The sequence below is a fragment of the Stegodyphus dumicola genome, chromosome 6, assembly GCF_044657685.1.
Source record: "Stegodyphus dumicola isolate Sdum_Otavi_A_Nest chromosome 6, ASM4465768v1".
Classification (NCBI taxonomy): domain Eukaryota; kingdom Metazoa; phylum Arthropoda; class Arachnida; order Araneae; family Eresidae; genus Stegodyphus; species Stegodyphus dumicola.
In genome coordinates, this window is record NC_140773.1 from 27,765,701 (window position 1) to 27,788,337 (window position 22,637).

Here is a 22,637-nt window from a genome sequence, read left to right on the forward strand (position 1 = left end):
CTTTGTGAGTACCTGCCCATTTTAATCAAAGTTTATTATTGTACTGTAATTTTTCATTTGCGTCGAGACTTAATTATTACTCTACTCTGCAATAAGAAAATTTATTTTTGATATAATATACCTAAGTATTAATTTTAATAGAATTTTATAACTATGTACCAGAAACAATTTTATATTCATAGGAACACATACTTTTTATGAAACATCTTTCACAAGACTGCAAGAATTTCTCATATTTCTTCATCTAAGAACATTACAAATTTATATTTTAGAGACTTTTATATTGAATTCTAAATGTAATCTACTGAATCATATTTCGCTCTAGTACTAAATATATTTTCAGCAGGTTTATATAGCTTCTGGCTTGCGTTCGAGAACATTCTGTGCTAAACCAGTAAGAATTCTTCCAGAAGGTTCTCCCTCTGTTTATCGCATATCGTCAATTTTTCGCCAAGCATCGCCAAATGTGACAAACCTACCTTCCCATGTCATTTTCTGGCAACCCTAAACCTGCTTTCCGGGGATGCTATCTTACCGCGCCTGGACATTTCGTAGCAGTATTGATTTTTACAGATTTGGTACATTTTATATGACTGGATAGCTAAAATTTTGTAATATATGAGAAATGTAAAAAGGAATAAAAGGCAATAGTTAGTACTCTTTGCCTCAGTACTCAAAACTATTAGTAAATTAAATTATATTACTTATGAAAACTGTCCATACAAAATATTTCTGCTAAAGCTTATTTGTTACTGTACGAAAATGCGGCAGCAAAAGCGTAAAAATATTAAATCTTTTCTCATTTTCAGTTCTCTGATAAACGACTTAAGAAACACTAAGGATAATGTTTCGTAAAAAAAAAATCTTTCTAAATTAGCTCAGTTTCTGTTTCTTTGGCTCTCTGTTTAATTTTCTTCTTTGAGCAGTGTGCATGTATGCAGAAATAAGAAAGCAAGAAAACATCAAATCGCAAAAATGAATCCTCAAAATGTAAATAATTAACAAATCTATCTCTCTATGCGACACATATTAAGAGAGTTAAATTTTTTTTAAATGCAGGTTAATTCGAAACGAAATAATTTCACAGAATGTATTTTGTTTTACCCAAAATAAAATTACCACACTCAAATCATAACATAAAATGCAGGAAATATTTTATGTGCAATGCCATACTAAATTTGAAAGTTTTTCGATTGTTCTTAGAGTGAAACGTATGGAAGACCATGCCAGTTTAATTTTTCTTAACATATCTGTACGAAATATCTCATTATAAACCCATTTGAGAAAAGAATTTATTTATGGAACGTGTAAAACATTTTTTATATAGTTAATTCCAAACCAAAATCATTAGAACTGTATTTGTAAAAGCTCCTATAAAATATGCTATTGCATTAATAAATTAATTTTTAGAAGTTAAATTAAGCTGAGAAGCACGAAGTTTGTGTTTCCAAGCTCTTTCATCAGTACTAACAATTTTTAGTTAAATGTGGGTTTCACTGGTGTCAGTGTCCTCTGGCGTGTCTAAAAAAACTTTTATTGCAATATTTATCAGCAGCTCTAAACTGACAAAAACTTTTATATATATAAAGCTATTCATAGTAAATAATTATGCACAGAAGTGATATAAAACGTAATAAAGTAAAAAATAATATTTAGTGACTCTCTCCAAACATATTTTAGATAACTTTACAAATTTTATTATGATATTTTAGATAAAGTCAGATAATGGAAAAATTTGAAAACAATTCAAAAGTTTCCATCATTTCTTTTCTGTTTATAAGATTTTCTGCATATATAGGAGAACATAATCGGGTATCATTCCATTTTTCAGAGCCTGAAAGTAAAAAAATATGTGTATATAAATAATACTTTAAACGGAAAAATTTCAAAATGCAAGCTTAGTAGCTTTTACCTATTAATTATATGCATGCACATTATAAGAGTTAAATACAAAACAGAAGTAAAATACAAGTACTAGCTCGTACTTGTAAGCAAAATACAAGCTTAATACAGCATGTATTAAGCTTGTTTATATACATATATTAAGATTGGTTTTAAAAATATTTAGCAAAAGCAGCTATTATCACATTAGCCTTTAAAAGTTTTAGTATCCTTAGTAAAGATTATAAAAAAATAACACGTCGAAGAACAAAAGGTACTAAAGCAGCAAGAATCAGTTAATTTAGGCAAATTTACTGAAGCATTGTTTCAAAATTTAAATAGAATCTTCTTTAGCTGTAAGCGTGAACATAGCTTGATTAACCTCCCTGTTCCTATTCAGGATACATCATGTTTCCAAAGCAAATAAAAAGACATACAAGTCCTGGCATGTTTAATGAAAGTATGCTAATATTTAAGTTGAATAGGACTTAATTTTAAGGAATTTTTAACTTAAAGATATATTAGAAGTTTTATATTATTGTATAAAATGTGTACTTTAAATTTTGTGAAAGAATTTTACTGAATTTAACATTCTGAGTTTTCTTAAAGTATCGAAATAAATTTGCTTTTTCTTAGTATTCAGTTATAGTTGGTCATAGTGTATTTAAACTGTGTGACTATAAAACATGGATAAATTTTAAAAAAGTCCTCCTTTACATTCCATTACATTCCTTTACATTCCATTACTCCATTACATTTACTTCATCGTTTACAAAAACATGTAATGTTCTGAAATCGAAACTAGAAAAGCATTCTTCCGATAAAGGGGAAGTTTCTTTGTATGCTAAAACTGAAAGCGTCACGAGTGGATTAAAGTTTTAGATAAGAGTATAATATACATGTTACTTGATGATGATAAATGTGATGTGTCCTTCATTGCGAAAGTGATGGATGAAAATGAGAAATAGTCTGATGAATTTGTGTTAGTCTTACGTTCGACTGCGTGCGCCGCCAGATGGCGTCATGTTGTTTTCGTAATAACTGCCAGAGCGTCCAGCGAACTCGCCCCATTGCCCTTAGCTAGAGCGTAGGAATGTTCGAATATTTGTGTAGAAGTTTTCTGCTTTAAGGAATAGTTGCGTTAATGTATAGCTGGGTTAATGAATTGGTGTGTTAGTAAAGTTGTGTTTTAGCAATATGGAGTCATGTCTTCTAAGAACATTTACCAACCCCTAACCCACTCACCATAAATTCGCGACCTGTCTACGCGCATAAAGCTTCAGGAGCTTGGTTTCAAGACTTTCGTGTTCTTCCCTACAGCCACTTCTATGGAGAAAATCTAAAAAATTGAATCTGATACGTTGATAATGCGTTTAGTGTGGTAAAAGGGCTTTTGCAAGGTCAATGAGATGAAACCAAACCAAGAAGTTTCATCTCATTGACTGTTTCATCATATGACTGTGTCGATCAGGTTGAGTATAAAATGAAGAAAAGGAGAAAGATGATGCAGACCGCAACAAATGAAAGATGTGGGAAAGACTGGGATGGAGTGTGGGCGAAAACAATGTGAGAGGAAAATGTGTGTAGAAATGTAGACATGTGAAATACGAATGAAGCAGGTGAGCGGTGAAATCTTAAAAATTCAGAAGTTGTAATACAGAAATTGCAAAAAGGAAAATATAATACAAGAGGTACTAATAAAATCGATGTGTAATCCATTTTCTTGCGTATGCAATATGTACAAAACATGTCCCATATATACAATGTACAAAGTTAAAAAGATGATACGGGTGCAATGAAAACAGAATTAAAAGGTAAAAACTATAATTTTTGATAAAATGTAGATACAAAACAGAGGTAGAATCTTAAATAAATACTATATACACAAAACAAAATTTAGGTAGTCAGTACTATGCGATATTAGTCGAGAGATGAATAAAGTGCTATAAAACTGTGACGTACTGTACGGATAGAGAGAGAGCTGAACGGAGAGAGAGATCTACGGAGAGAGAAAATTGTTCAACCTGAACACTATCCATTCTTGAAATTGTGGGTGGCCTAAGGCAGATTTCAGTCCTCTTCAAGAACTTCATAGCAGAAGAGATCTTTGTAGTCCACTTTCTCATAGGTGACGGCTTTAGCGGAGAAATTTTCGTTTCGCCTGAGAATGAAGTCTTTGATGTTTTTAATGCTGAATTCCTTATGGATGTCCTTGTTCCGAATAAAGTAGCGGGTTTCTATGACCATTCTTATAATCTTGTTTAAGTATTTTGATCTTGTTTAGGTTATTGGCACGGATGGTATTCTATGCAGCAGAAGCGTAAGTGCAGATAGGTCGAATGATGGCTTTGTGGATAAGCAGCTCTTGAGAGAAAGGATGGAATTACTGCTGAGTAGAGGCTCGGGGGAGTTTAGTTTCCCATACGCATTGCTGACGATTTCTCTGGTGTGATTATTCCAGCTAAGCTTGTTAATGAAGATGCCAAGGTATTTTGCTTTGCTGACTACTGAAATTCTTAAGTTGAATATCTTGAGTAATGAAATCTCCTTAATTTTAGAGAGGAAAAAGGTAGCAGACATATACGAGGCATACGAATAAGCGTATTTATGACCTTATCGAAGTAACTTCAAACGAAAATCATTTCATTTGTATTTCTGATACATCCAGTAAGTTTTGTTATTTATTTAAAAGATTTTAATTATTTTAAACGACCTGCTCAAGTCTTTGTTCCTATCTTTATTTCCATCGCATAATAAATGGCAATTTAAAACGTTTAAAAAATTAGGAATAGCTAAATGCATATAAAAAGATCATATTTACCTAAGAGTGATCAGAAATCATTTTGGTCCTTCTATTATCATTTTCGATCTATACCATCGAGCAATGGGCTTGGCTCAGGAGCAGCCTGAATGATAGTTAAAGTTGCCATCGCCAATACTGCCAGAAAAATCAGGCTGCTTCTCAAGAATTCCATGTCTCAGTTGCACAGGCTTGAGATGAATGTGTGAATTTCTTGCCTTCAAACATTCTTTTTATACGAGAATTTGACCTAGAATATAAATATATATATATGTGCAATATCACGAACTAAAAATAATGTATGACATGACATTTCAAAGCGAGAATGAATTTAACAACCCGTCACTCGCTGAGTTGTTTATTTCGGTGGATGAGATAAACTTCTTAAAGATTGTGAATTTTGATGTGTCTCACAGGCGCACAACTGTGGAAAAAAATTGGAGAAATCTGCAAAGTCATTTGCAGATATTAGATATATTTTAACTATGTTTTCATCAAAAATACAAATCATGCAGATTTAGAAATCTGGTGTTTGGTTCAAAAATTATAGCGTCACTATTTGACGTAAGATTTTGACAATACGTTTAACTGCATTTTATTGGTCTTAAATTTCTGATATCAAAATAGACTGAATCCCTTCATGAAATGCTTCTTTGCTGGTGTAGAACCATATGATGATATATAAATAAATATGTAAGATATAACAAAATACGATAGATGCCTTAGACAAATAGCTGGCGACCACCACATTAACATTCTAGATATGGTGCTCTCTCCCTAAATTCATCTGTTCTCCCAAATTTGAGATCTTTCTATGTTATATAACGCTACGGGAAAAAGGCAACTAAAACTAATATTAACCAATCATAGCTTGTTTCTACAATTGCATCAGACGTAGTATAAATACCTCTGGAGAGTTAATTACGTCATTATTCTGCTGCATTACTTTCCTAGCTTCCGCCATTGCTAATGTGTTTCATATGCTCTGCTTGTCGGTCTAAAATGATGTCGGCCCCATTAACCTGTGTAAATTGTACGTAAATTAAAGTTATTGTTATAATTAAAGAGTATATTGTCTCCGAGGATTATTCCATTTCACTGTGCTGCTAAGTTTATTAATGAATGAGAAATGAGAGTGAATTCGTATCGTACGGGATTCGAATATTGTATGTTTTATTTTTTAGAATGAATATAAAGTTTACTGAACATTATTCTACGGACGGCTGGATCGTAAATAAGTTAAATTCCCTAATATTTTCAAATATTTAAATATTAAACTTAAATAGCAAGTAATGAATTCTTTCCTTAAAGCTAGGGATAATCAGGGCAGAACTGGAAACCTAAAGCCGCCTACCGCCGGAAAATTCGTAAAAGTTTTGAACGCGTTTTGCTGCGCGAGATTTGCACTCTTTATTCAAGAAACTTTGCAGCCGATGATGAAAAAGCTATTTATTTTTTCTCTTCGAACATCTAGGTTTACATTTTATTTGCCGTTAAATCTTGTCCTGTTGGTATTTTTCCGGAATCAGATTTGTTGCGCTGGATTTGCCAGCAAATATATTTTCTTTTTATTACTAAATTTCCATCGTTAAAAGTCCTGCTGCTACGAGTACGATGAACTCTTCTTATGGTCATTTCAACTTGTTCACTCCAGGGTTGGCTGAGCGTCCATCCATTTTGATGAAGAATCAGTCGAGCCGGATTAAATTCCTTATTTATTTAAATTCACAATTTGTGGCCACAATTCACTTGGCACTCTAATCGTGCCCTATTTCTAGAACATTTTACAATTTTGATACTATAGCGACAGAAGCGAACATAGATGATTGCATCAAAGCGTCTGGCCACGAGGAAAGCACAAGCGAAAAGAGAGAGGTTGTCGTAGTAGTAAAAGTAGTAGGAAGAAGGGGGAAGCAAAAGTTTAAGTTTTAAGTTTTGGCTTACAATTACTTTGTTTGGACAAGAGGAATCTGCATTAAGCACTTCTTAAGTTTGCATGATTAATTTGAATGACGCAGTTTAGATGTATGGCGCTATTTCTAAGACAGAGTGAGGAAGTCCGCAAATTAAATGAAAAATAAAAAAAACGTTATTGACAATTAAAATTAGAAGTTTGCTTTCATATTTTTTATCTTATGCATTCCCCCTTTCAAAAAGAGAAAGGCGGAGCGACAGAGAAGCCTAAGCATTACAGTAGAAAAATATGAGAAATATAATTTCGAAAATTCAAAATATAAAATGAACTTTGGGACAATTAAAAATTATAAGTCGTAAATTTTGAGTCCATTAATAATTTTAAGCACCATTGCACATTTTTAGAGTCCTATTAAAATCTGAGTTCAAACTGTAAAATGTTCTTGTTTCTGGCCCATTCACATCACAATTTTGATACTTCAGGGAAGGATCTCCAAAACTTTTTGCTCACAAGATCACAATTATAAAAATTTTATATACCTGTTAATTAATACGAATAATTATAAATCTTAAAATTTTACATCATACTAATTTTCACATTTATAAGTAATATTTTATTATTTGTAATAGCATGATTGTGTTATGTCGCGGGTTGGTCGAGGAGTTGTTTGCATATGTGCGAATTTCTTTTAGTTTCGGTTTCGAGTTCTTGACACAAGAGTGTTTTGTTTTTAAGGATTTTTTTCGGCTGGTCCGAATTTTATTTCCTTGTCTCCAGTAAGATTGTGTAATTTTTTTTTCCCTTTTTGCTTCTAGATGCGCACTAGATTCTTTCGGCTGAGTTAGTTTTTTTTTGGTCATGTTCTTTTTTCCGTTCCTAGGGGTGTTCTCCGTTTGTTTCAACTTCTGGTTCAGTTCGGTCTTTAATTCATTTATGATTTTTTTTGTCACTGTTGGTTGACTGGAAAGTTAAGGTGTTTTTTTTTCCCCTCACTAATGATTTTTTTTTTTTTTTTTTTTTTTTTTGTGTGTGTGTGTGTGTGTGTGTGTAATTTTGTTTGTTTAACTTGTTTTGCAATTGGATTTTATGACACTTCACTCCGGTTGCTATTTAATTGGTTATATGAGTTGCATTTAGATTTTGAATTTAATTTGTTAAATTTAATGCTTTATAAGTAAATTTTTTAATTTTTTTTTATCACTGCTCTCCGTGACAACTAGTTTTCAAGGGATTATTTGTATGGCACTAAACTTGGTACTATTTTGAAATGCTGTTTGTTTTGTTTTGAAAAAAAAAAATTTGATGCTCAAAATTTTTTTTCCCTGGTGCGTGGGGGAATATGTTATGTCGCGAATTTCAATTATTAATATGGGTTTCAAGTCATTATTCTAATATTTTTATTTGTATTCATGTGTATTTTAATCGGGAAAAAAAGTATTCTTAAGCTCTTAAGGTTTATTTAACTCATTATTCTTGAGTAGGAATTGTAACTAAGGCGGGAAACGGTTGCGGGAGCCATCTGCTTTATGGCCTTTTACCAACAATGAAGAAGTAGAGAGTGCGTATTGTCGCCTTTTAGCTAATGCGTGTGAAACGGAAATCCTTTTTCCTGTCGCTTTGTAAGGCTTGCAGTTTTGCTTACTTCAAGACAGTGGGTGGTTAAACTAACTTTGGGTAATTGGATTCTCGTGGAGCTTATTTTCCGCTTGTTAGTTGGGGGGTCTACTTTTCTCACGTTATGTGTACAGATGTTTTTCGGATTGCATTGTCAGATTTTCTGGTGTTTGATTCGTCATGGGTGTGTCATTTTCTCAATTTTGATAACATAAAATTCCGGGATTGGTAAGATTTAATTTTGTGATTTTTTTTTTTTTTTTTTTTTTTTTTTTTTTTTTTTTTTGAAAGCCTATGAACTTACAGAGGCGGAGAAACCGAGATTTCCTGGGTGCTTGCACGAGGCTAGAGATCATTTTGTTTCCTGATTCTTTCAAGGTAAGAGTAAGAAGAAAACGAGTGGCGGGTGTTTGACCCCCTTGCGGGTCTTGCTCTCGCGAATGCCGTGTACCAGCGGGCGGCGGTCTTGAATTTCGGTCGACTTTCAGCTGATGAGAATTTTGCTCGAGTTGAGACTAAGTGCTTATGCAAAATATAGCTTTGCTGCTGCTTCATTATATTTTCCCAAGAACTTTAATTTGACATTCGCGAGGTTACCTTAATACAGATTTTGTTGAAGCGTTAACATTCCTGATAAAGACTGCTCCCTAATTTAAAAGAAGCATCCTGATTCCTGTGTCTTCCTTGGGTCTTGATTTGTTGAAGGCGTTAGCGTTCCTGATTTAAAAGCAGTTGGACTAGCTGTGGAACTATCTAAAACTCCGTATTAATCCGTCGATGATGGCATTCTCGATCTCTTCGAATGGTCAACGAAATGAGTAGGACGATCTGTTGAACTATCTAAAACTCCGTATTAATTCGTCGATGATGGCATTCTCGATCTCTTCGAATGGTGAACGAAATGAGTAGGACGATCTGATGAACTATCAGCACTCCATATTAATCAGTCGATGATGACATAGGAGTTTAATGTATGAACTTACATTAAACTATTCACCCTATGAGTGAATTTCTTTTTCTGTCTTTTGTATTTAAATTGTAACCGAGTAATGATACTATATTAATATACGTAGGTTAAATTGTAGGGGACTAATCAGTTTCCCTAGTTATCATATGTTTGAATATTCTAGAAATTAATAAATGTGTTAGTTATATATACTATGTTTCTTTTGTTCAATTTAGTGCATAATTTACTGTGGTATGTCATGTCCCTCCATTTGTTTGAGCCGGGAGGCTTTTAAGAAACATGGAGTTTAATAGAATTTGGAGTTATTGATATTTCCTTTTGTATAGATTACTTACAACGCAAACCTAAAAGTTAAATTGTACTACCACTATACGATTGATTGATAGATTTACTATACGAATGGTTATAAGAATGTCGAAATGATATATGAATATTATGAATTAGATTTTGAACGTGAATTATTTGTTATTTGAATTTTTTTTTTTTTTTTTTTTTTTTTTTTTTGGTTAGTTTTGGTCCGGCAGCACCATCAGTCAAAGTTTAAAGATAAAAGTATTTAAAACACAAACTAAATTTTCAGTTATACAACAATTGAAATTATGGTTTTTACTTTTATTATTATAGTTTACTATTTTCTTATTTTATACAAACTGGAAGTCCCCACAATTTTCTCTTAGTACACACATATCCAGCTATCTGGGTATCACCACTTTAGTGAATTCATGTACTAAATTTTCATGAATGGTTAAGGGTTGCTTCTGCCAGTTACTTATAAAGGCCTCCGTTTCTTGTTTAAAGGTAACTGGCCTTTTTGAACTGCACTACAACATTCCATTTATAAAAACAAAACACTCCATGGTATGAAAAAAAATAAAAAATCTTATATAAAAAATTAAATAAAGTGGGAGCCTTCAGAGTTTATATTATATGAGGAGGGTAAAAGGAACAATTATGCAGATGTAAAACAGGCCTCTATTTGTTAACCAGTACTCCCTCACATACTTTACATTTAACATACAATTATTGATAATTATAACATTCATTTACCATAATTCCAAACAAATTTTAATACATTTTACTCTTAATTAAATACTTATATAAATTTTATTACGATTATTTAGTTTCTTAAGTCTTGAAATTTATTTACTGCATTCCACAATAGCAATTACATTTACTTTCAAAGTATATTAGACAAATTTGTATCTAATGCGTATGTTTAGTTAATCATTATTGTTTCTTTACAGTGAAATCTTATACTGAATACTATGATAGCAACTCCACGAACGTTTGATCAAATGATTAAAATTAAGCCAGATTATGTTCTTCGAAAATTCATTCTTAAAAATTTCTTGCTTTATCTACAATAAAAATACTGCAAATGACTAGTTTGGCATACTTTATTAAAATTTCATTCAAATATTAACATTGTGCTCATCGAATATGGAAGCATTTTCATTTAGATGCTAGCAGAATGCTTTATAAAATATTAAATGTAAATCCTTCCTATCGAGACATAATGATAACTTGAATTCCAGAAATAATTTTGTTCCTATGTCTTAGTATTTTAAATAGACTATTATCATTTTCTATAAAAGTATGTTTAATTCCTGTTGCGAATTATGTAAGTTTGAAATGGAACATAGTTCATTTCAGTGTTTGACAAGGAGTAAATAGTCTTAAGAAATTTCAGATTTCTTCAGAATTCTATTATTTACAAATTTAAAATTTGTCATATTTGTGAAAAAATTTCGAATAAAAAGTATAGTTTTACATTCTAAATAACTATGAAGGGAAACACAAAGAAACATTTTAAATAAAATAAAAATTTAAACAAATCATTTCGGAAAACCTTTTAATGAATATTTAGCAAAACTTTATAAAATAAAGAAACATCATTTTAAAATTTCGATTAACATTATGTTGAAATACAGTTCAAGAATAGAGTGCAATTCTTCTTATATCTGCAGAGGACTCACTGGGTGCACAGAAGAAACATTTTCGGACAGCTTTCGATGTTCCAAATCCTAAAAGGAAAAAGTCAATATTGATAAAATTTAAAAGAGCAGAAACTCTAATAAAATAATTAAATTTTATTCTGAATTCAAATATATTTTTAAAGAGGAAAAAGAAACACAATGTTCGAAAAAGCAAAATTACTTTTAGTTTACTTTACAAAATTATGTTTTCAGTTCCTGTGCTTAATGTACTTAAATGTTACTGAATTAGGAATTTACCGTGTTATGCAAATATTGTAGCCAGGTTGTCTCATTTCTCCTTATGTGAGAACCTAATTGTAACATATATGTAGCTGAAACTTTAAACGTCATTAAATCACTATTACAAGTCACATGAAGAATAAAGCTCGCTCTTTAAACGCCTTGGATTGAAGAGGTGTACTCTTATCGAAGAGGGAATACTCAGTGTACCATAGTATTAAAAGAAGAAGGCAGATATAATATAACTTAAAAGCATATCTTACACTATAGCCAGGAAACCAAGCCTTAGCTCAAGTCACCTCTCAGCTGACCGGGCGGTTCAATCGGACAGGTAGTTGATGGACTATGAAGCGCCTTCGTCAGAAGCCGGAAGATTCACGAATTACTGCATACTACCTCCCTGAGCATTTTGCTTGTGCTATTGTACCCCATAAGGGAACAATTCACGACTGGAAGGAACAGCAGAGTGATGGCACCCATTTTGCATCACTCTATTTTAGGCGAAGAATATGGGCGAATCCTCATTAAGCTATTGATCCAGCTTACCAGGTTGGATGTGTGGGGTTCAGTGTTTGCCTGGCACTTTTCCTCTCGTCAGTGTCTGAGTCCTATGTTACTGTTACAAAAAACCTCCAGAGCGTTTAAGTACTATGGGCTATTGCAGATCATTTATTCCTTATGATTTTCTCGTACCCGGAAAACAGTAGTGTACTAGGGTGGCAATTGCTACCGTCCTTGATCCCGATCGGCTATCAGATTCATTCCAACGAATTCAGCTGAAATTGCCACTGAGAAACCCTGAATTAAATCCCACTGAACACTTTAGGATTCTCTGCAAAATTTTATAAATCTACGTCTTCTACCGGACTTTAATTTTCTAGTTATTGTAAATTATTGTTACTGTTATTCGTTTCTTTTACTAACACCTGAGAAAATTCGATATATATATATATATATGTACAGAATGTTCATTCACATATCGCATTTGGAGATACGTCGGTGCATTTCTAATAAGACAGATACAAGTTCTCTTTTTCCTATCAGGTATAATGGTTTGCCATGTACGCAAACAGAACTAATTCTTAGAATTTCATTTTCTATATATTATTGTTAAGAGATTATTTTCTTGAAATAAATGCCTTAATAATTTTGCTTACATGTTGTAGGGATGGTTACTGAGACCTTTGTTAATGTAACGAAAATAGACAAAGAGTGAAAGAATTTTTTTTTCCATTTTTATTCTTTCTTTATTACTTTAGTCGTGATATACAAGAAAAAGAATCGAAAAATACTCATTTCAGAATATAATGAAAGAGATCTGCAAGTTGTTTTTCGACATATTTAACTTGCGTATCTGTATTAATCATTCCCACAGACCTCGAAATAAAATTTTCCTTTTACATATACATTTCATACTTATAATAAGTTATTCATAGGAAATACTTTTAAACACAGTGCATTAACCAAATTAATTAAAAATAGTGAAGATATAGAGACACACATAATATTCCGAAGGTATAAACTAGGAGTCATTAAATGCTAGGCAGCACTTGGTATCTGGAGCCCGTTAATACAGCATTAAGTACTTATTCTTTTCCTTAGAAGAAACTGAGAAACTACTGTTAAAAAGCTCCGCAGAACTTAGTCTGAAACTACTACGAACGAACTGAAACTACTGAAGCTACTACTACTATAGCAAATAGAAAGCTACAAGCGGTAATCATTCATTGTCAGAGAAAGTATTCTCTAATACGACGATAAGTTTCCCCAAATAAAAATAATCAAGCGCTTAGCGTATCAGGTTCAATGTTCCGTCTTACTTTCTTTGGGAACATGCAAGGACCTGACTCGGAACAGAGAGCTTACTAAAGCTATGTTCAATAACTGTGGGAAGTAGACAGGATACACAAGAAGGGTATACAAAACCCTTTATTTTTCTCTCTTTACAATAATTTCCGTACTTCGGAATACAAAGACCCACTACTTGTGGTCTAAACGTAAGAATATAAAAATATAACTAAACGCTAACTTAACTTTGAAAAAATAAACGTGGAAGATTGGCCTTATATTAACAGGAAGCCGTATGTAGTACAGGGAACTGTTAACACTACAATACGTTTAAAATTACCAAGAGGATTAAACCTCTGGCCTGGAAGGCAACCAGCAACTGAGTAAAACTTCTAAGGTAAGCGGCCTGCTTCGACTAACTAATTCCTCTCTCTCGCTGGCGTTCGCCAGACAAATTTTGCATAAATAAGTTAACGCTTTTAATTCTGGCCGGAAGTATAAAATAAGAAGTGATAGTAAAGATTTAAAATAAAATAAACGTTAGTAAAACTTAAGATCCTTACATACTTCCCGCCAGAGTTAATTAGTTTGAAACTGAGGTCTAAAACGACCTTGTTGAAAACTTTTAGCTGTAGAATCTAACGCGAGGCCAATCTTTTACAAACATTTCTCACTAGAAACTAGAAATTTAAAAAAAAAAGAAATTTGTTTTTACAATAGCAGCTCCAAGGACACGCAATTTTTCGTCTGTACTGCATCTAAACAGGAGCTTTTTATTCAAATCTGGTTCCTTTCAGAGATCTGGAAGGAAAGCTAGTTTAATGAAATGTTACACAATGAAATGGCAAGTAACATGCATATTTATATTTCTCTTAACATTCTTATTTCATTCATGACTATTTTAATTATCTCTCCCCGTGCTCTCTGACATGTGTTGTAAAAGAACACCAAACACGAATGTGTTTATGTATACGTGTTCAACACTTCCTCCTACAATCAAAACACTAACATGTTAAAATTCAACATACCAAGACCTCGTAACACACCCTAACTTCAACTCTAAACCCTGAGGTACTATTCTGAAAGTGGCTAACTCTGAAGTGTAGCGTCAGAGAGCCTAACTACATTCATTCAACCTTTAACACATATTTACCATGATTTAGTCTTTTTACAGTCACACGAATAAAAAATATTTTTTTCATTACTTTCACTTTTACCATATCACGGTATTTCTTAACATTTAAAATAACAGTTCACATTGTATATAAGAACATATTAACATGCCGTTAATTTTACGCATTTGAAAACATACATTAGTAGTACATTGTTAACTTCTACTCTTTTCAAAGCAAGTGCCAATTCTTCTACATTGCAATACTACATTTCAAAAAGTCTTTCAGACTAAAACTTCTTTCTTGCCAGAATGTTTTAAATAAAATTTATACAATAACTTTTACAATATTTAAGTCTTTACATATTCCTATTATACATCAACAATAGTTTTACGCGCGAGTATTTGAAAAACATAATACCAAAATCGGTAACAACTCATTTCTCGCCTTTTTGGCGATAAAGGTAGACCTCGCATGAGGTAAAACTTCTTGAAATCTGCCACTTGCAGTAAGAATGAAAGATTAACTTAAGTTTGCAAAGTAACATAAAATTTTACTTATCTTTGTGATATTCGGACATTCTTTTCTGAACCCAGTCCTGGAAGGTAGCGTAGATTCTCGTTTGATTTATCCTCCTTCGTGTGCGGGCTCGCCCTTCAGTGCCTTCCTCTAGAAGCTTTCTTTTTTCTCCAGTTCGGTAACCCTTGAATACCTTCTTTTTCGCCTCTGCCTGTGGTCTTGGCCGTTTGATGGCAGCTGGTCTTGGCGGAACCGGGAAACTTCTTTCGCGTTCCTGCTTGGACCTCGTTGCTGGCCGTTCAAATTTTCCTTGTAACTTTTCCTCCGCCCCTGGTGGCCCTTCCGCAGTTCGGCGACATTTGCTGCGGAGAGTCCTGTCGGATGAGTAGATCTTCCGTTTTAGAGCCGGGTTATAGTTGCCGTCATTTCTCCTGGCTCTCTTTGCATACGTCGTCCTTCTCCCTTCTTCATTCTGGGGGTGTTCGTGAGCTCTCTTTTCTGGACGGTGGAACGGCTTCTTTTTCTTGTTACCTTCAATTTTCCCGCGGGGAAACTTTCATTTCACTTGCTCCTGCCTCTTAATGGCTTGCCCTTGTACTTGTCGTTGTTCCACCTCTGGAGCTTGTGCCTGCTGTGTCTGCCGTTCCGGATCCTGCAAAAGATCTGTAAATATTTGCATTTTATTACGATCATAGTAGGGTTTGATTTGATCAATGTTTGCGGAGCATGTTTCACCATTCCTGGCTTTTAACACCACTACAGCGTGAGTTATTTTTTCTATGACATATGGTCCTTCAAATCGTGGAAAAAATTTGGCAGTTTTATCTTCTGGTGCTGAATAAAGTGAATGCTTAATTTTTAACACTTCATCCCCTACTTTATAAGTTACTCCCCGTCGTTTCAAGTCATAATACAGCTTTTGTTTTCTCTGTGCTACTTCAGTATTCTTTTTTGCTTCTTTAATTAGTTTTTCTATATCACCCATTTTGAACTCTGGGGCTCTTTGTTGCACATAAAATAATTTATCTAACGGCGTTATAATCTTTCTGCCTATAAATAACTCAGCAGGAGTTTTGCCCGTTGTATCATGTTTTGCGGTCCTAAGGGCGAAAGCAAATTCATTGACATAGTTATCCCAGCTTTTATGAAAATTGTTAACATAACTACGGATAATTTTCACTATATTCCTATTGACCCGTTCCGCTATATTTGATTGCGGCCGATACGGGACCATTTTTAAATGACGTATGCCCAGTTTTTGGCACATGTCTTCAAATACATTACTTACAAATTGAGGACCATTATCCGATATAACTTTTAGTGGCGCCCCGTATTTTAAAATATATTTATTTAAAATAGAATCAATAACTAATTTCGCGGAGGCTCGTTTTAAGGGAACAATTTCGGTCCACTTACTAAAATGATCAACCATAACCAGGAGATAGCGACTTTTATTTAACTGACTTTTTGGGAAAGGGCCCAATAAATCGATGCCAATTATTTCATTTGGAAATTCGGATTTAATACTATTTAGAAACCCGGCCGGGCGGAAATTAATATAATTAACTGCTTGACATGTTGGGCAGGACTGGACATACGCTCTTGTTAACTTTTGCAGTTCAGGAAAATAGACTGCCTCGCGTACGCGTTGGATAGTTTTTCGAATACCAGCATGAGAAGCTAAAGGGCTGTCATGGAGCTCCTGCAGGATATTTAATCTAAGACTAGCTGGGATAACAGGTCGAAATTCGTTGTTGGAATTCGTAGTTTTTGTATAAAATAATAGACCATCTATTAGTTCGTAATGGGCCGCTCTATTTCTTATCGCCACAATATCTTGGTGGCTAAAATTTTCAGGATCCTTTAAATACTCATAAATGCTTCCAAACTCAGGATCCTTACCCAGTTCGGTTATTACAGTTTCTCGGGAATTTATTGTACATGTTGTGAGCATTGCCACCTTTACAGTATTACCTTCTTCATCTATTTTAATTCTGGATAGGGCATCTGCTACGATATTTTCCTTTCCGGGGGTATGCTTGATTACCAGATTATATTCTTGTAGCTTGAGTGCCCATCTTATTAACCTTAGGGATAAGTTTTTCCCTGAGTACAATCTAGTTACCGCCGCATGATCAGAGTACACTGTTATTGGCGCCTTTCCAAAATAGACTCGGAACTTTTGCACTGCTAACAGAACTGCAAGTGCCTCTCTCTCAGTCGCGGAATAGTTTCTTTGTGTTTGATTTAAAGTTCGGCTAAAAAATGCCACGGGCTGCTGATTTTGCGAAAGTACCGCTCCTACCGCATAATCCGAAGCATCCGCTGAAATTTCTAAATTCTCATCCTTTTCAGGAAATTTCAACACAGGAGCTTGCGTTAATGCTTTTTTTAACTTTTCGAAAGCACTATTGGCTTCGTCCGTCCACGAGAATCTTGCCTTTTTCCTTTTTAATTTTAACAATGGTTCAGCAATAGCTGCAAAATCATTTATAAAGGACCTATAATATGAACAAAGTCCTAGAAAAGAAGAGAGCTTCTTCGTGTTTGGAGTCGGATACTTTTATACACCGATTATTTTTGATTCGTCTGTCTCGATTCCTTTCTGAGATATTTTGTAACCTAAATATTTTAATTCAGGGGCTGCAAATTTGCACTTTTCGACATTAACTTTTAGACCGGCCTCATTTAATAAAGAAAACACCTGTCTTAAATCCTGTACATGTTGGTCGAGATTATCACTAGTAATAATGATATCGTCTAAATAGATAAATGTGGACTTTCCAAGAACAGGCCTTAACACAATGTCCATACATCGCTAAAATGTTGCCGGTGCCCCTGAAAGGCCAAACGGCATACGCAGAAATGCATAAGTGCCAGACTTGGTTATAAAAGCAGTCTTAGGCACGTCCTCAGGCCTAACCCCTATTTGAAAATAACCAGTCGTTAAGTCTAATGTAGTCATATATTTGGGAGAAGTTATGTTCCTTAGAATTTCTTCAATAATAGGTAACGGATATACCGGATTTAGTTATGGAGTTTAATTTACGGTAGTCAATTGCGAATCTCCACCTTTTTGGATGTATCAATGGATAGTCATTATTTTTCTTACATAAAACCACCGAGCTAGCATAACTACTTGAGATGGGCGTTATGATCTTTTTACGTAGCATATCGGTGATATGCCATTCTATAATTTTTTCCTTTTTCTTATCATACCGGTATGCTTTGTGGCGAACTGGCATTGAATCTCCGGTGTCAATACTATGGTTAGTAACCTGAGTAAATCCTGGAATATCACTAAATAACGAAGCAAATTCACTTACCACTTGTCGGATTCTTCGTTGCTCTTCATTAAGCAGGTGGTCAAGGTTTAACATCGGCGGTTCAGCCTTTTCTTCTCGAACTGGTTTCATTGTCAGCTTAAGGGACGCTTCATTAAAATCTAGCGTCGCTTGTGCCTCTGAAAGAAAATCTATTCCTAAGATAATATGTGCTTGCAGATTCTTTACTATGAAAAACATAACCTTTACTTGTTCGTCCTTGATACGGACATACAGCGGTAATTTACCTATACACTTACATCTTTCTCCTTGCGCCGCTAACACTGTCGTATTATCCGAATTATATATGCGGTGTTTCCGAAAATACTTCCTAAAAAAATCTTCTGCCACACAGGAACACTGCGCGCCTGTATCCAGGAATGCGGTGGCTGGGATATTATTCACCAACACTTCAATCTTCGTAAGAGTCAAATTTTTCACCATTACTGTATTTAACTTGAAGAAAGAGGGGTTTTCGTGGCCCTCGGATTTCCGCACCCTCCCGTCAGCAGATATCCGTTTTAGTTTAAATCATTTTTCATTTCCATGCTTTCCTTCTTTTTCCACTGGCCTTGAGACTTTTTTCCTGGATTGCTATTGAACTGTCGACGTTCGCCGGCTGTTTTTGAATGCTCGGGTTTCCTTGCCCACTGATTCGCTTTGCTTCCGTAGCCGTGTGCTTGACTTTGCTGTGGTCTTGGCGCACCAAATTGGTTTCGTTGTTGATATTGGCGTCTTCTTTCAATGTCCGCCGTTCTTCTACTTTCAAACTGGATTGCTAGCTCAAATAACTCTTCCAGTGTAGTCGGATTTCTTAATTCAATAAAGTCTTGCACTTGGGGCAGTAACCTCGGCAAAATCACTTGAATTATCTCAGGATCCGGACTGTTTCCATACAAGAGTTTGAAGACGTGAATTTTTCTTAAAATAAAGCTTGAGAGATTTTCGATTCTTTGCTGATATATACTGAAAAGTTCCGTTTCTAATTTCGCACGATCCCTTACAACAGGGAAGGCTTTTACTAGGGCAGTCTCGAAATTTTCGTAAGTATAGGTGGGACTTCCTGCTTGACCCAAGAGACTTCTGCCTATACATTTGAACCAGTTAAGCGCTTGGCCCCTCAAAGCGCTGGTAGCTAAGGTAACTTTTTGAAACTCGTGCACGGGGTAGAGCATGAAGTGGTCATCCAATTTTTCCAAAAAACTGGTTACCGGCGAGTTTCCATTAAATGTTGCTTCTGGTTTCATCGAAGCGCGCATGTTCTGGACGATGTAACCAAATCCTTACAGGGCGGCAGCTGGCATTTCTGGATTCTGAGCCGCTTCTGCAGGCAGCACAGGTTCTTCTTGAAAATCGGCCATGGTTATTCTTCTTCGTTGGGCGCCACTATCAGGTTCAATGTTCCGTCTTACTTTCTTTGGGAACATGCAAGGACCTGACTCGGAACAGAGAGCTTACTAAAGCTATGTTCAATAACTGTGGGAAGTAGACAGGATACACAAGAAGGGTATACAAAACCCTTTATTTTTCTCTCTTTACAATAATTTCTGTACTTCGGATTCCAAAACCCACTACTTGTGGTCTAAACGTAAGAATATATAAATATAACTAAACGCTAACTTAACTTTGAAATAATAAACGTGGAAGATTGGCCTTATATTAACAGAAAGCCGTGTGTAGTACAGAGAACTGTTAACACTACAATACGTTTAAAATTATCAAGAGGATTAAACCTCTAGCCTAGAAAGCAACCAGCAACTGAATAAAACTTCTAAGGTAAGAGGCCTGCTTCGACTAACTCCTTCCTCACTCTCGTTTGGCAAAAAGCCACAACTTAAGTACTTGGTGTTCGCCAGACAAATAAGTTAACGCTTTTAATTCTGGCCGGAAGTAGAAAATAAGAAGTGATAGTAAAGATTTAAAATAAAATAAACGTTAGTAAAACTTAAGATCCTTACAAGCGCTCTGAATCATAAAATGAAGAAGTTACGCTAAATCAATCTGTTTGGGCACACACCTCAAACCTCTCAGCCCAAGACTAACTTAGATAATTAGGACTATGGCAACAACCTGCCTATATTCTTTAAAATTTTTACTTTTGTAATTAATGGACAGGTCTAGGACTCAAAAGACCGGATTGAGCCAGTAAAATCTTCAACAGCAATGTGTTTTTCCTACACTTACTAATTGTATATTTAAATTTCAAGTTTGTTATAAGTAGGTTCAAGAAGGGCAAGGTCAGCTTATGTTATTACCTGAAGTTTGTGAATGATATTATTCTTGGTATAGCAGTGATCAGCATTAAGTGCTTAATTATGTTTTTATAAATTATGTGCTTGTTCTAAGGTGATAAAAGTAACTATGAAATTACTTTAGGTAAGGTTTTCTTTGTAAATTATGTATCAGCATTATGTATTCAAGAGTTCAGATGGTGAATGATTGCAATTTTTGGATAATCGCAAAGCACGCGAGGGCTATAAAGCCTAAAAAAGGAGTGCTTCTTGAAGGACTATGTAAAGGACATATATATTATACATTAAACAACCCCTACCAAACTCTCATTCAGCCGGCTGTTCACCGAGTTCCGAAACCGGGTTGAGAGACCAGTTATTTGCGATTTGGCCGCAGCGCCTCTAATAGGCTTTACTGGCAAAGATGTATGAAAAGTAACATATCAAAAGAAGAAAATTTTGAAATATTTATAAACAAAATATAAAATTAATAAAATATATTATGTACAGTTAATGAAGTTATTACTCTTTGCTTCAATACTCAAAAACTGAAAACCGCTAATAAACTGAATTCTAATCTTAATTCATTGAAACTCTCCATCTAAAATATTGCTGCTACAGCTCATCTGGCAATGTAGGAAAATGTGGCAGCAAAACTGTGCAAAATATTTAAGTCTTTGGCAATCCCAATTCACTGACAAACAACGTAAGAAACACTAGAGATAATATTCCGTAAGAAAAATCTTGCTAAATCACATAAATTTATATTTCATTGGCTTTGTTTAATCCTCTTCTTTAAGCAGTGCTCATTGATGCAAAAATAAGAAATCAAGTACAAAGCAGATGGAATAAAAAATGGATCCTTAAAACGTAGACAATTAATAACTCTAAACTTTTTCCGCTACATATATTAATAGCGTTAAATATTTTTCTAAATACATAAAATAAACTTCGAAACAAAACATTTCAAAGAATGTAAATTATTGGACCAAAAACAACTACCATACATATAAAACTCAATAAAATTAAGAAATATTTTTTTAAATGCCGCTTTAATGCTGAATGTTTCTCTGTTTTTCTTCGAATGAAATATGGAAGTTATTCACCTGTGTAATATTTCTTATGGTTTTATCGAATTAATTTCAGACCAAAATCATTGCAGCTGTATTTGTGAACAGCTCCTGTAAGTTTTCAAAGTTTTTAATTATTTTTAAAGGTCTCGCTCAAGTCTCTGTTTTACGCTTTGCTTTTTATCAAATAACGCATGGCAGCTTATACTGTTTAAATAAATAAGAATACCTAAAGGTTCATATAAAATTTTCATATTTACCTAAGACTTACCAGAATTAATTTTCATCTTTCTTCTTTTATCACTTACGACCAGCTATGCAAGGTTCAGGAGCAGCCTGAATGATACTTAAAGTAGCCATCGCCAGTACTGCGAGGAAAACTAGACTGCGTCTCAAGAATTCCATTTCTTAAATGCACGAACTTAATCGGTATGAATGTCTGCCTTCAAACCTTCCTTTTATAGAAGAATATAGCCTCCACAAAATATGCAGCATCATAAACTATAATTAGGAAGTTGAAATGAGGTGAAGTGGATAAAAAAAATTTCAAAATGTAATGCTGTCTTTAAAACGTTATTTTAATTCATGTGGCAATTAAAATCACAAAATTTTGAATGCATATAAAAATATGCATTTCATTGCGTAAACACACTTAGAATTCATATCAGAATGAAACATATTTTTTCGACTGCAGTATAATTTTGAATAAAGCGAAACCTCTCTAAAACGGCCATTCGTGGTTTCAGATTATTTTGTTGTTGTGTGGAGGGGGTCTATTTAGTAAAGGGACTAATAGAAATGGTATTTTTTTATGAAATGCTTGTTACTTTCAGATGTGGTCGTGTATGAAAAACGATCACTATGAGAGAGTCCACTGCATTTTACTTGAATGTATAAAATACAATTAATTCGCAATGAATTTCAAGTGTTTAAAGTGCAGATTGAAATTTCTCATTATTATCGTTTGAACTCAGTTAATATTTGTGTTGTTCGTCGGAAGTTATAATTTACGATTTAATATTTTTAAACGTTTCTAATAGGTTTATGCATAATCTCAGAATAACGTATTATTCTATTACTCATGCAAATATTATAGCTTATTTCTTATAAAAACATTTTCAACCTTTGTTATTTTAAAAAGTATTCTAAATTATGGACGTATCTTTGACGGGTTGGCAATAGCGAGCATGCGGAACGCGCA

At 34.1% G+C, this 22,637-nt stretch overlaps 2 long non-coding RNA genes across 2 annotated transcripts; both read right to left on the reverse strand.

Moving 5' to 3' along the window:
* Positions 1–1,515: 1,515 nt before the first annotated feature.
* Positions 1,516–5,039, reverse strand: LOC146996684 (uncharacterized). Its single transcript, XR_015041577.1, has 2 exons — positions 4,703–5,039; positions 1,516–1,834 (listed from the first exon to the last, which is right to left on the reverse strand). It is a non-coding gene; the product is annotated as an uncharacterized LOC146996684 (long non-coding RNA).
* Positions 5,040–11,012: 5,973 nt separating this feature from the next.
* LOC146996685 (uncharacterized) lies at positions 11,013–21,916 on the reverse strand. Its single transcript, XR_015041453.1, has 2 exons — positions 21,708–21,916; positions 11,013–11,201 (listed from the first exon to the last, which is right to left on the reverse strand). It is a non-coding gene; the product is annotated as an uncharacterized LOC146996685 (long non-coding RNA).
* Positions 21,917–22,637: the final 721 nt, after the last annotated feature.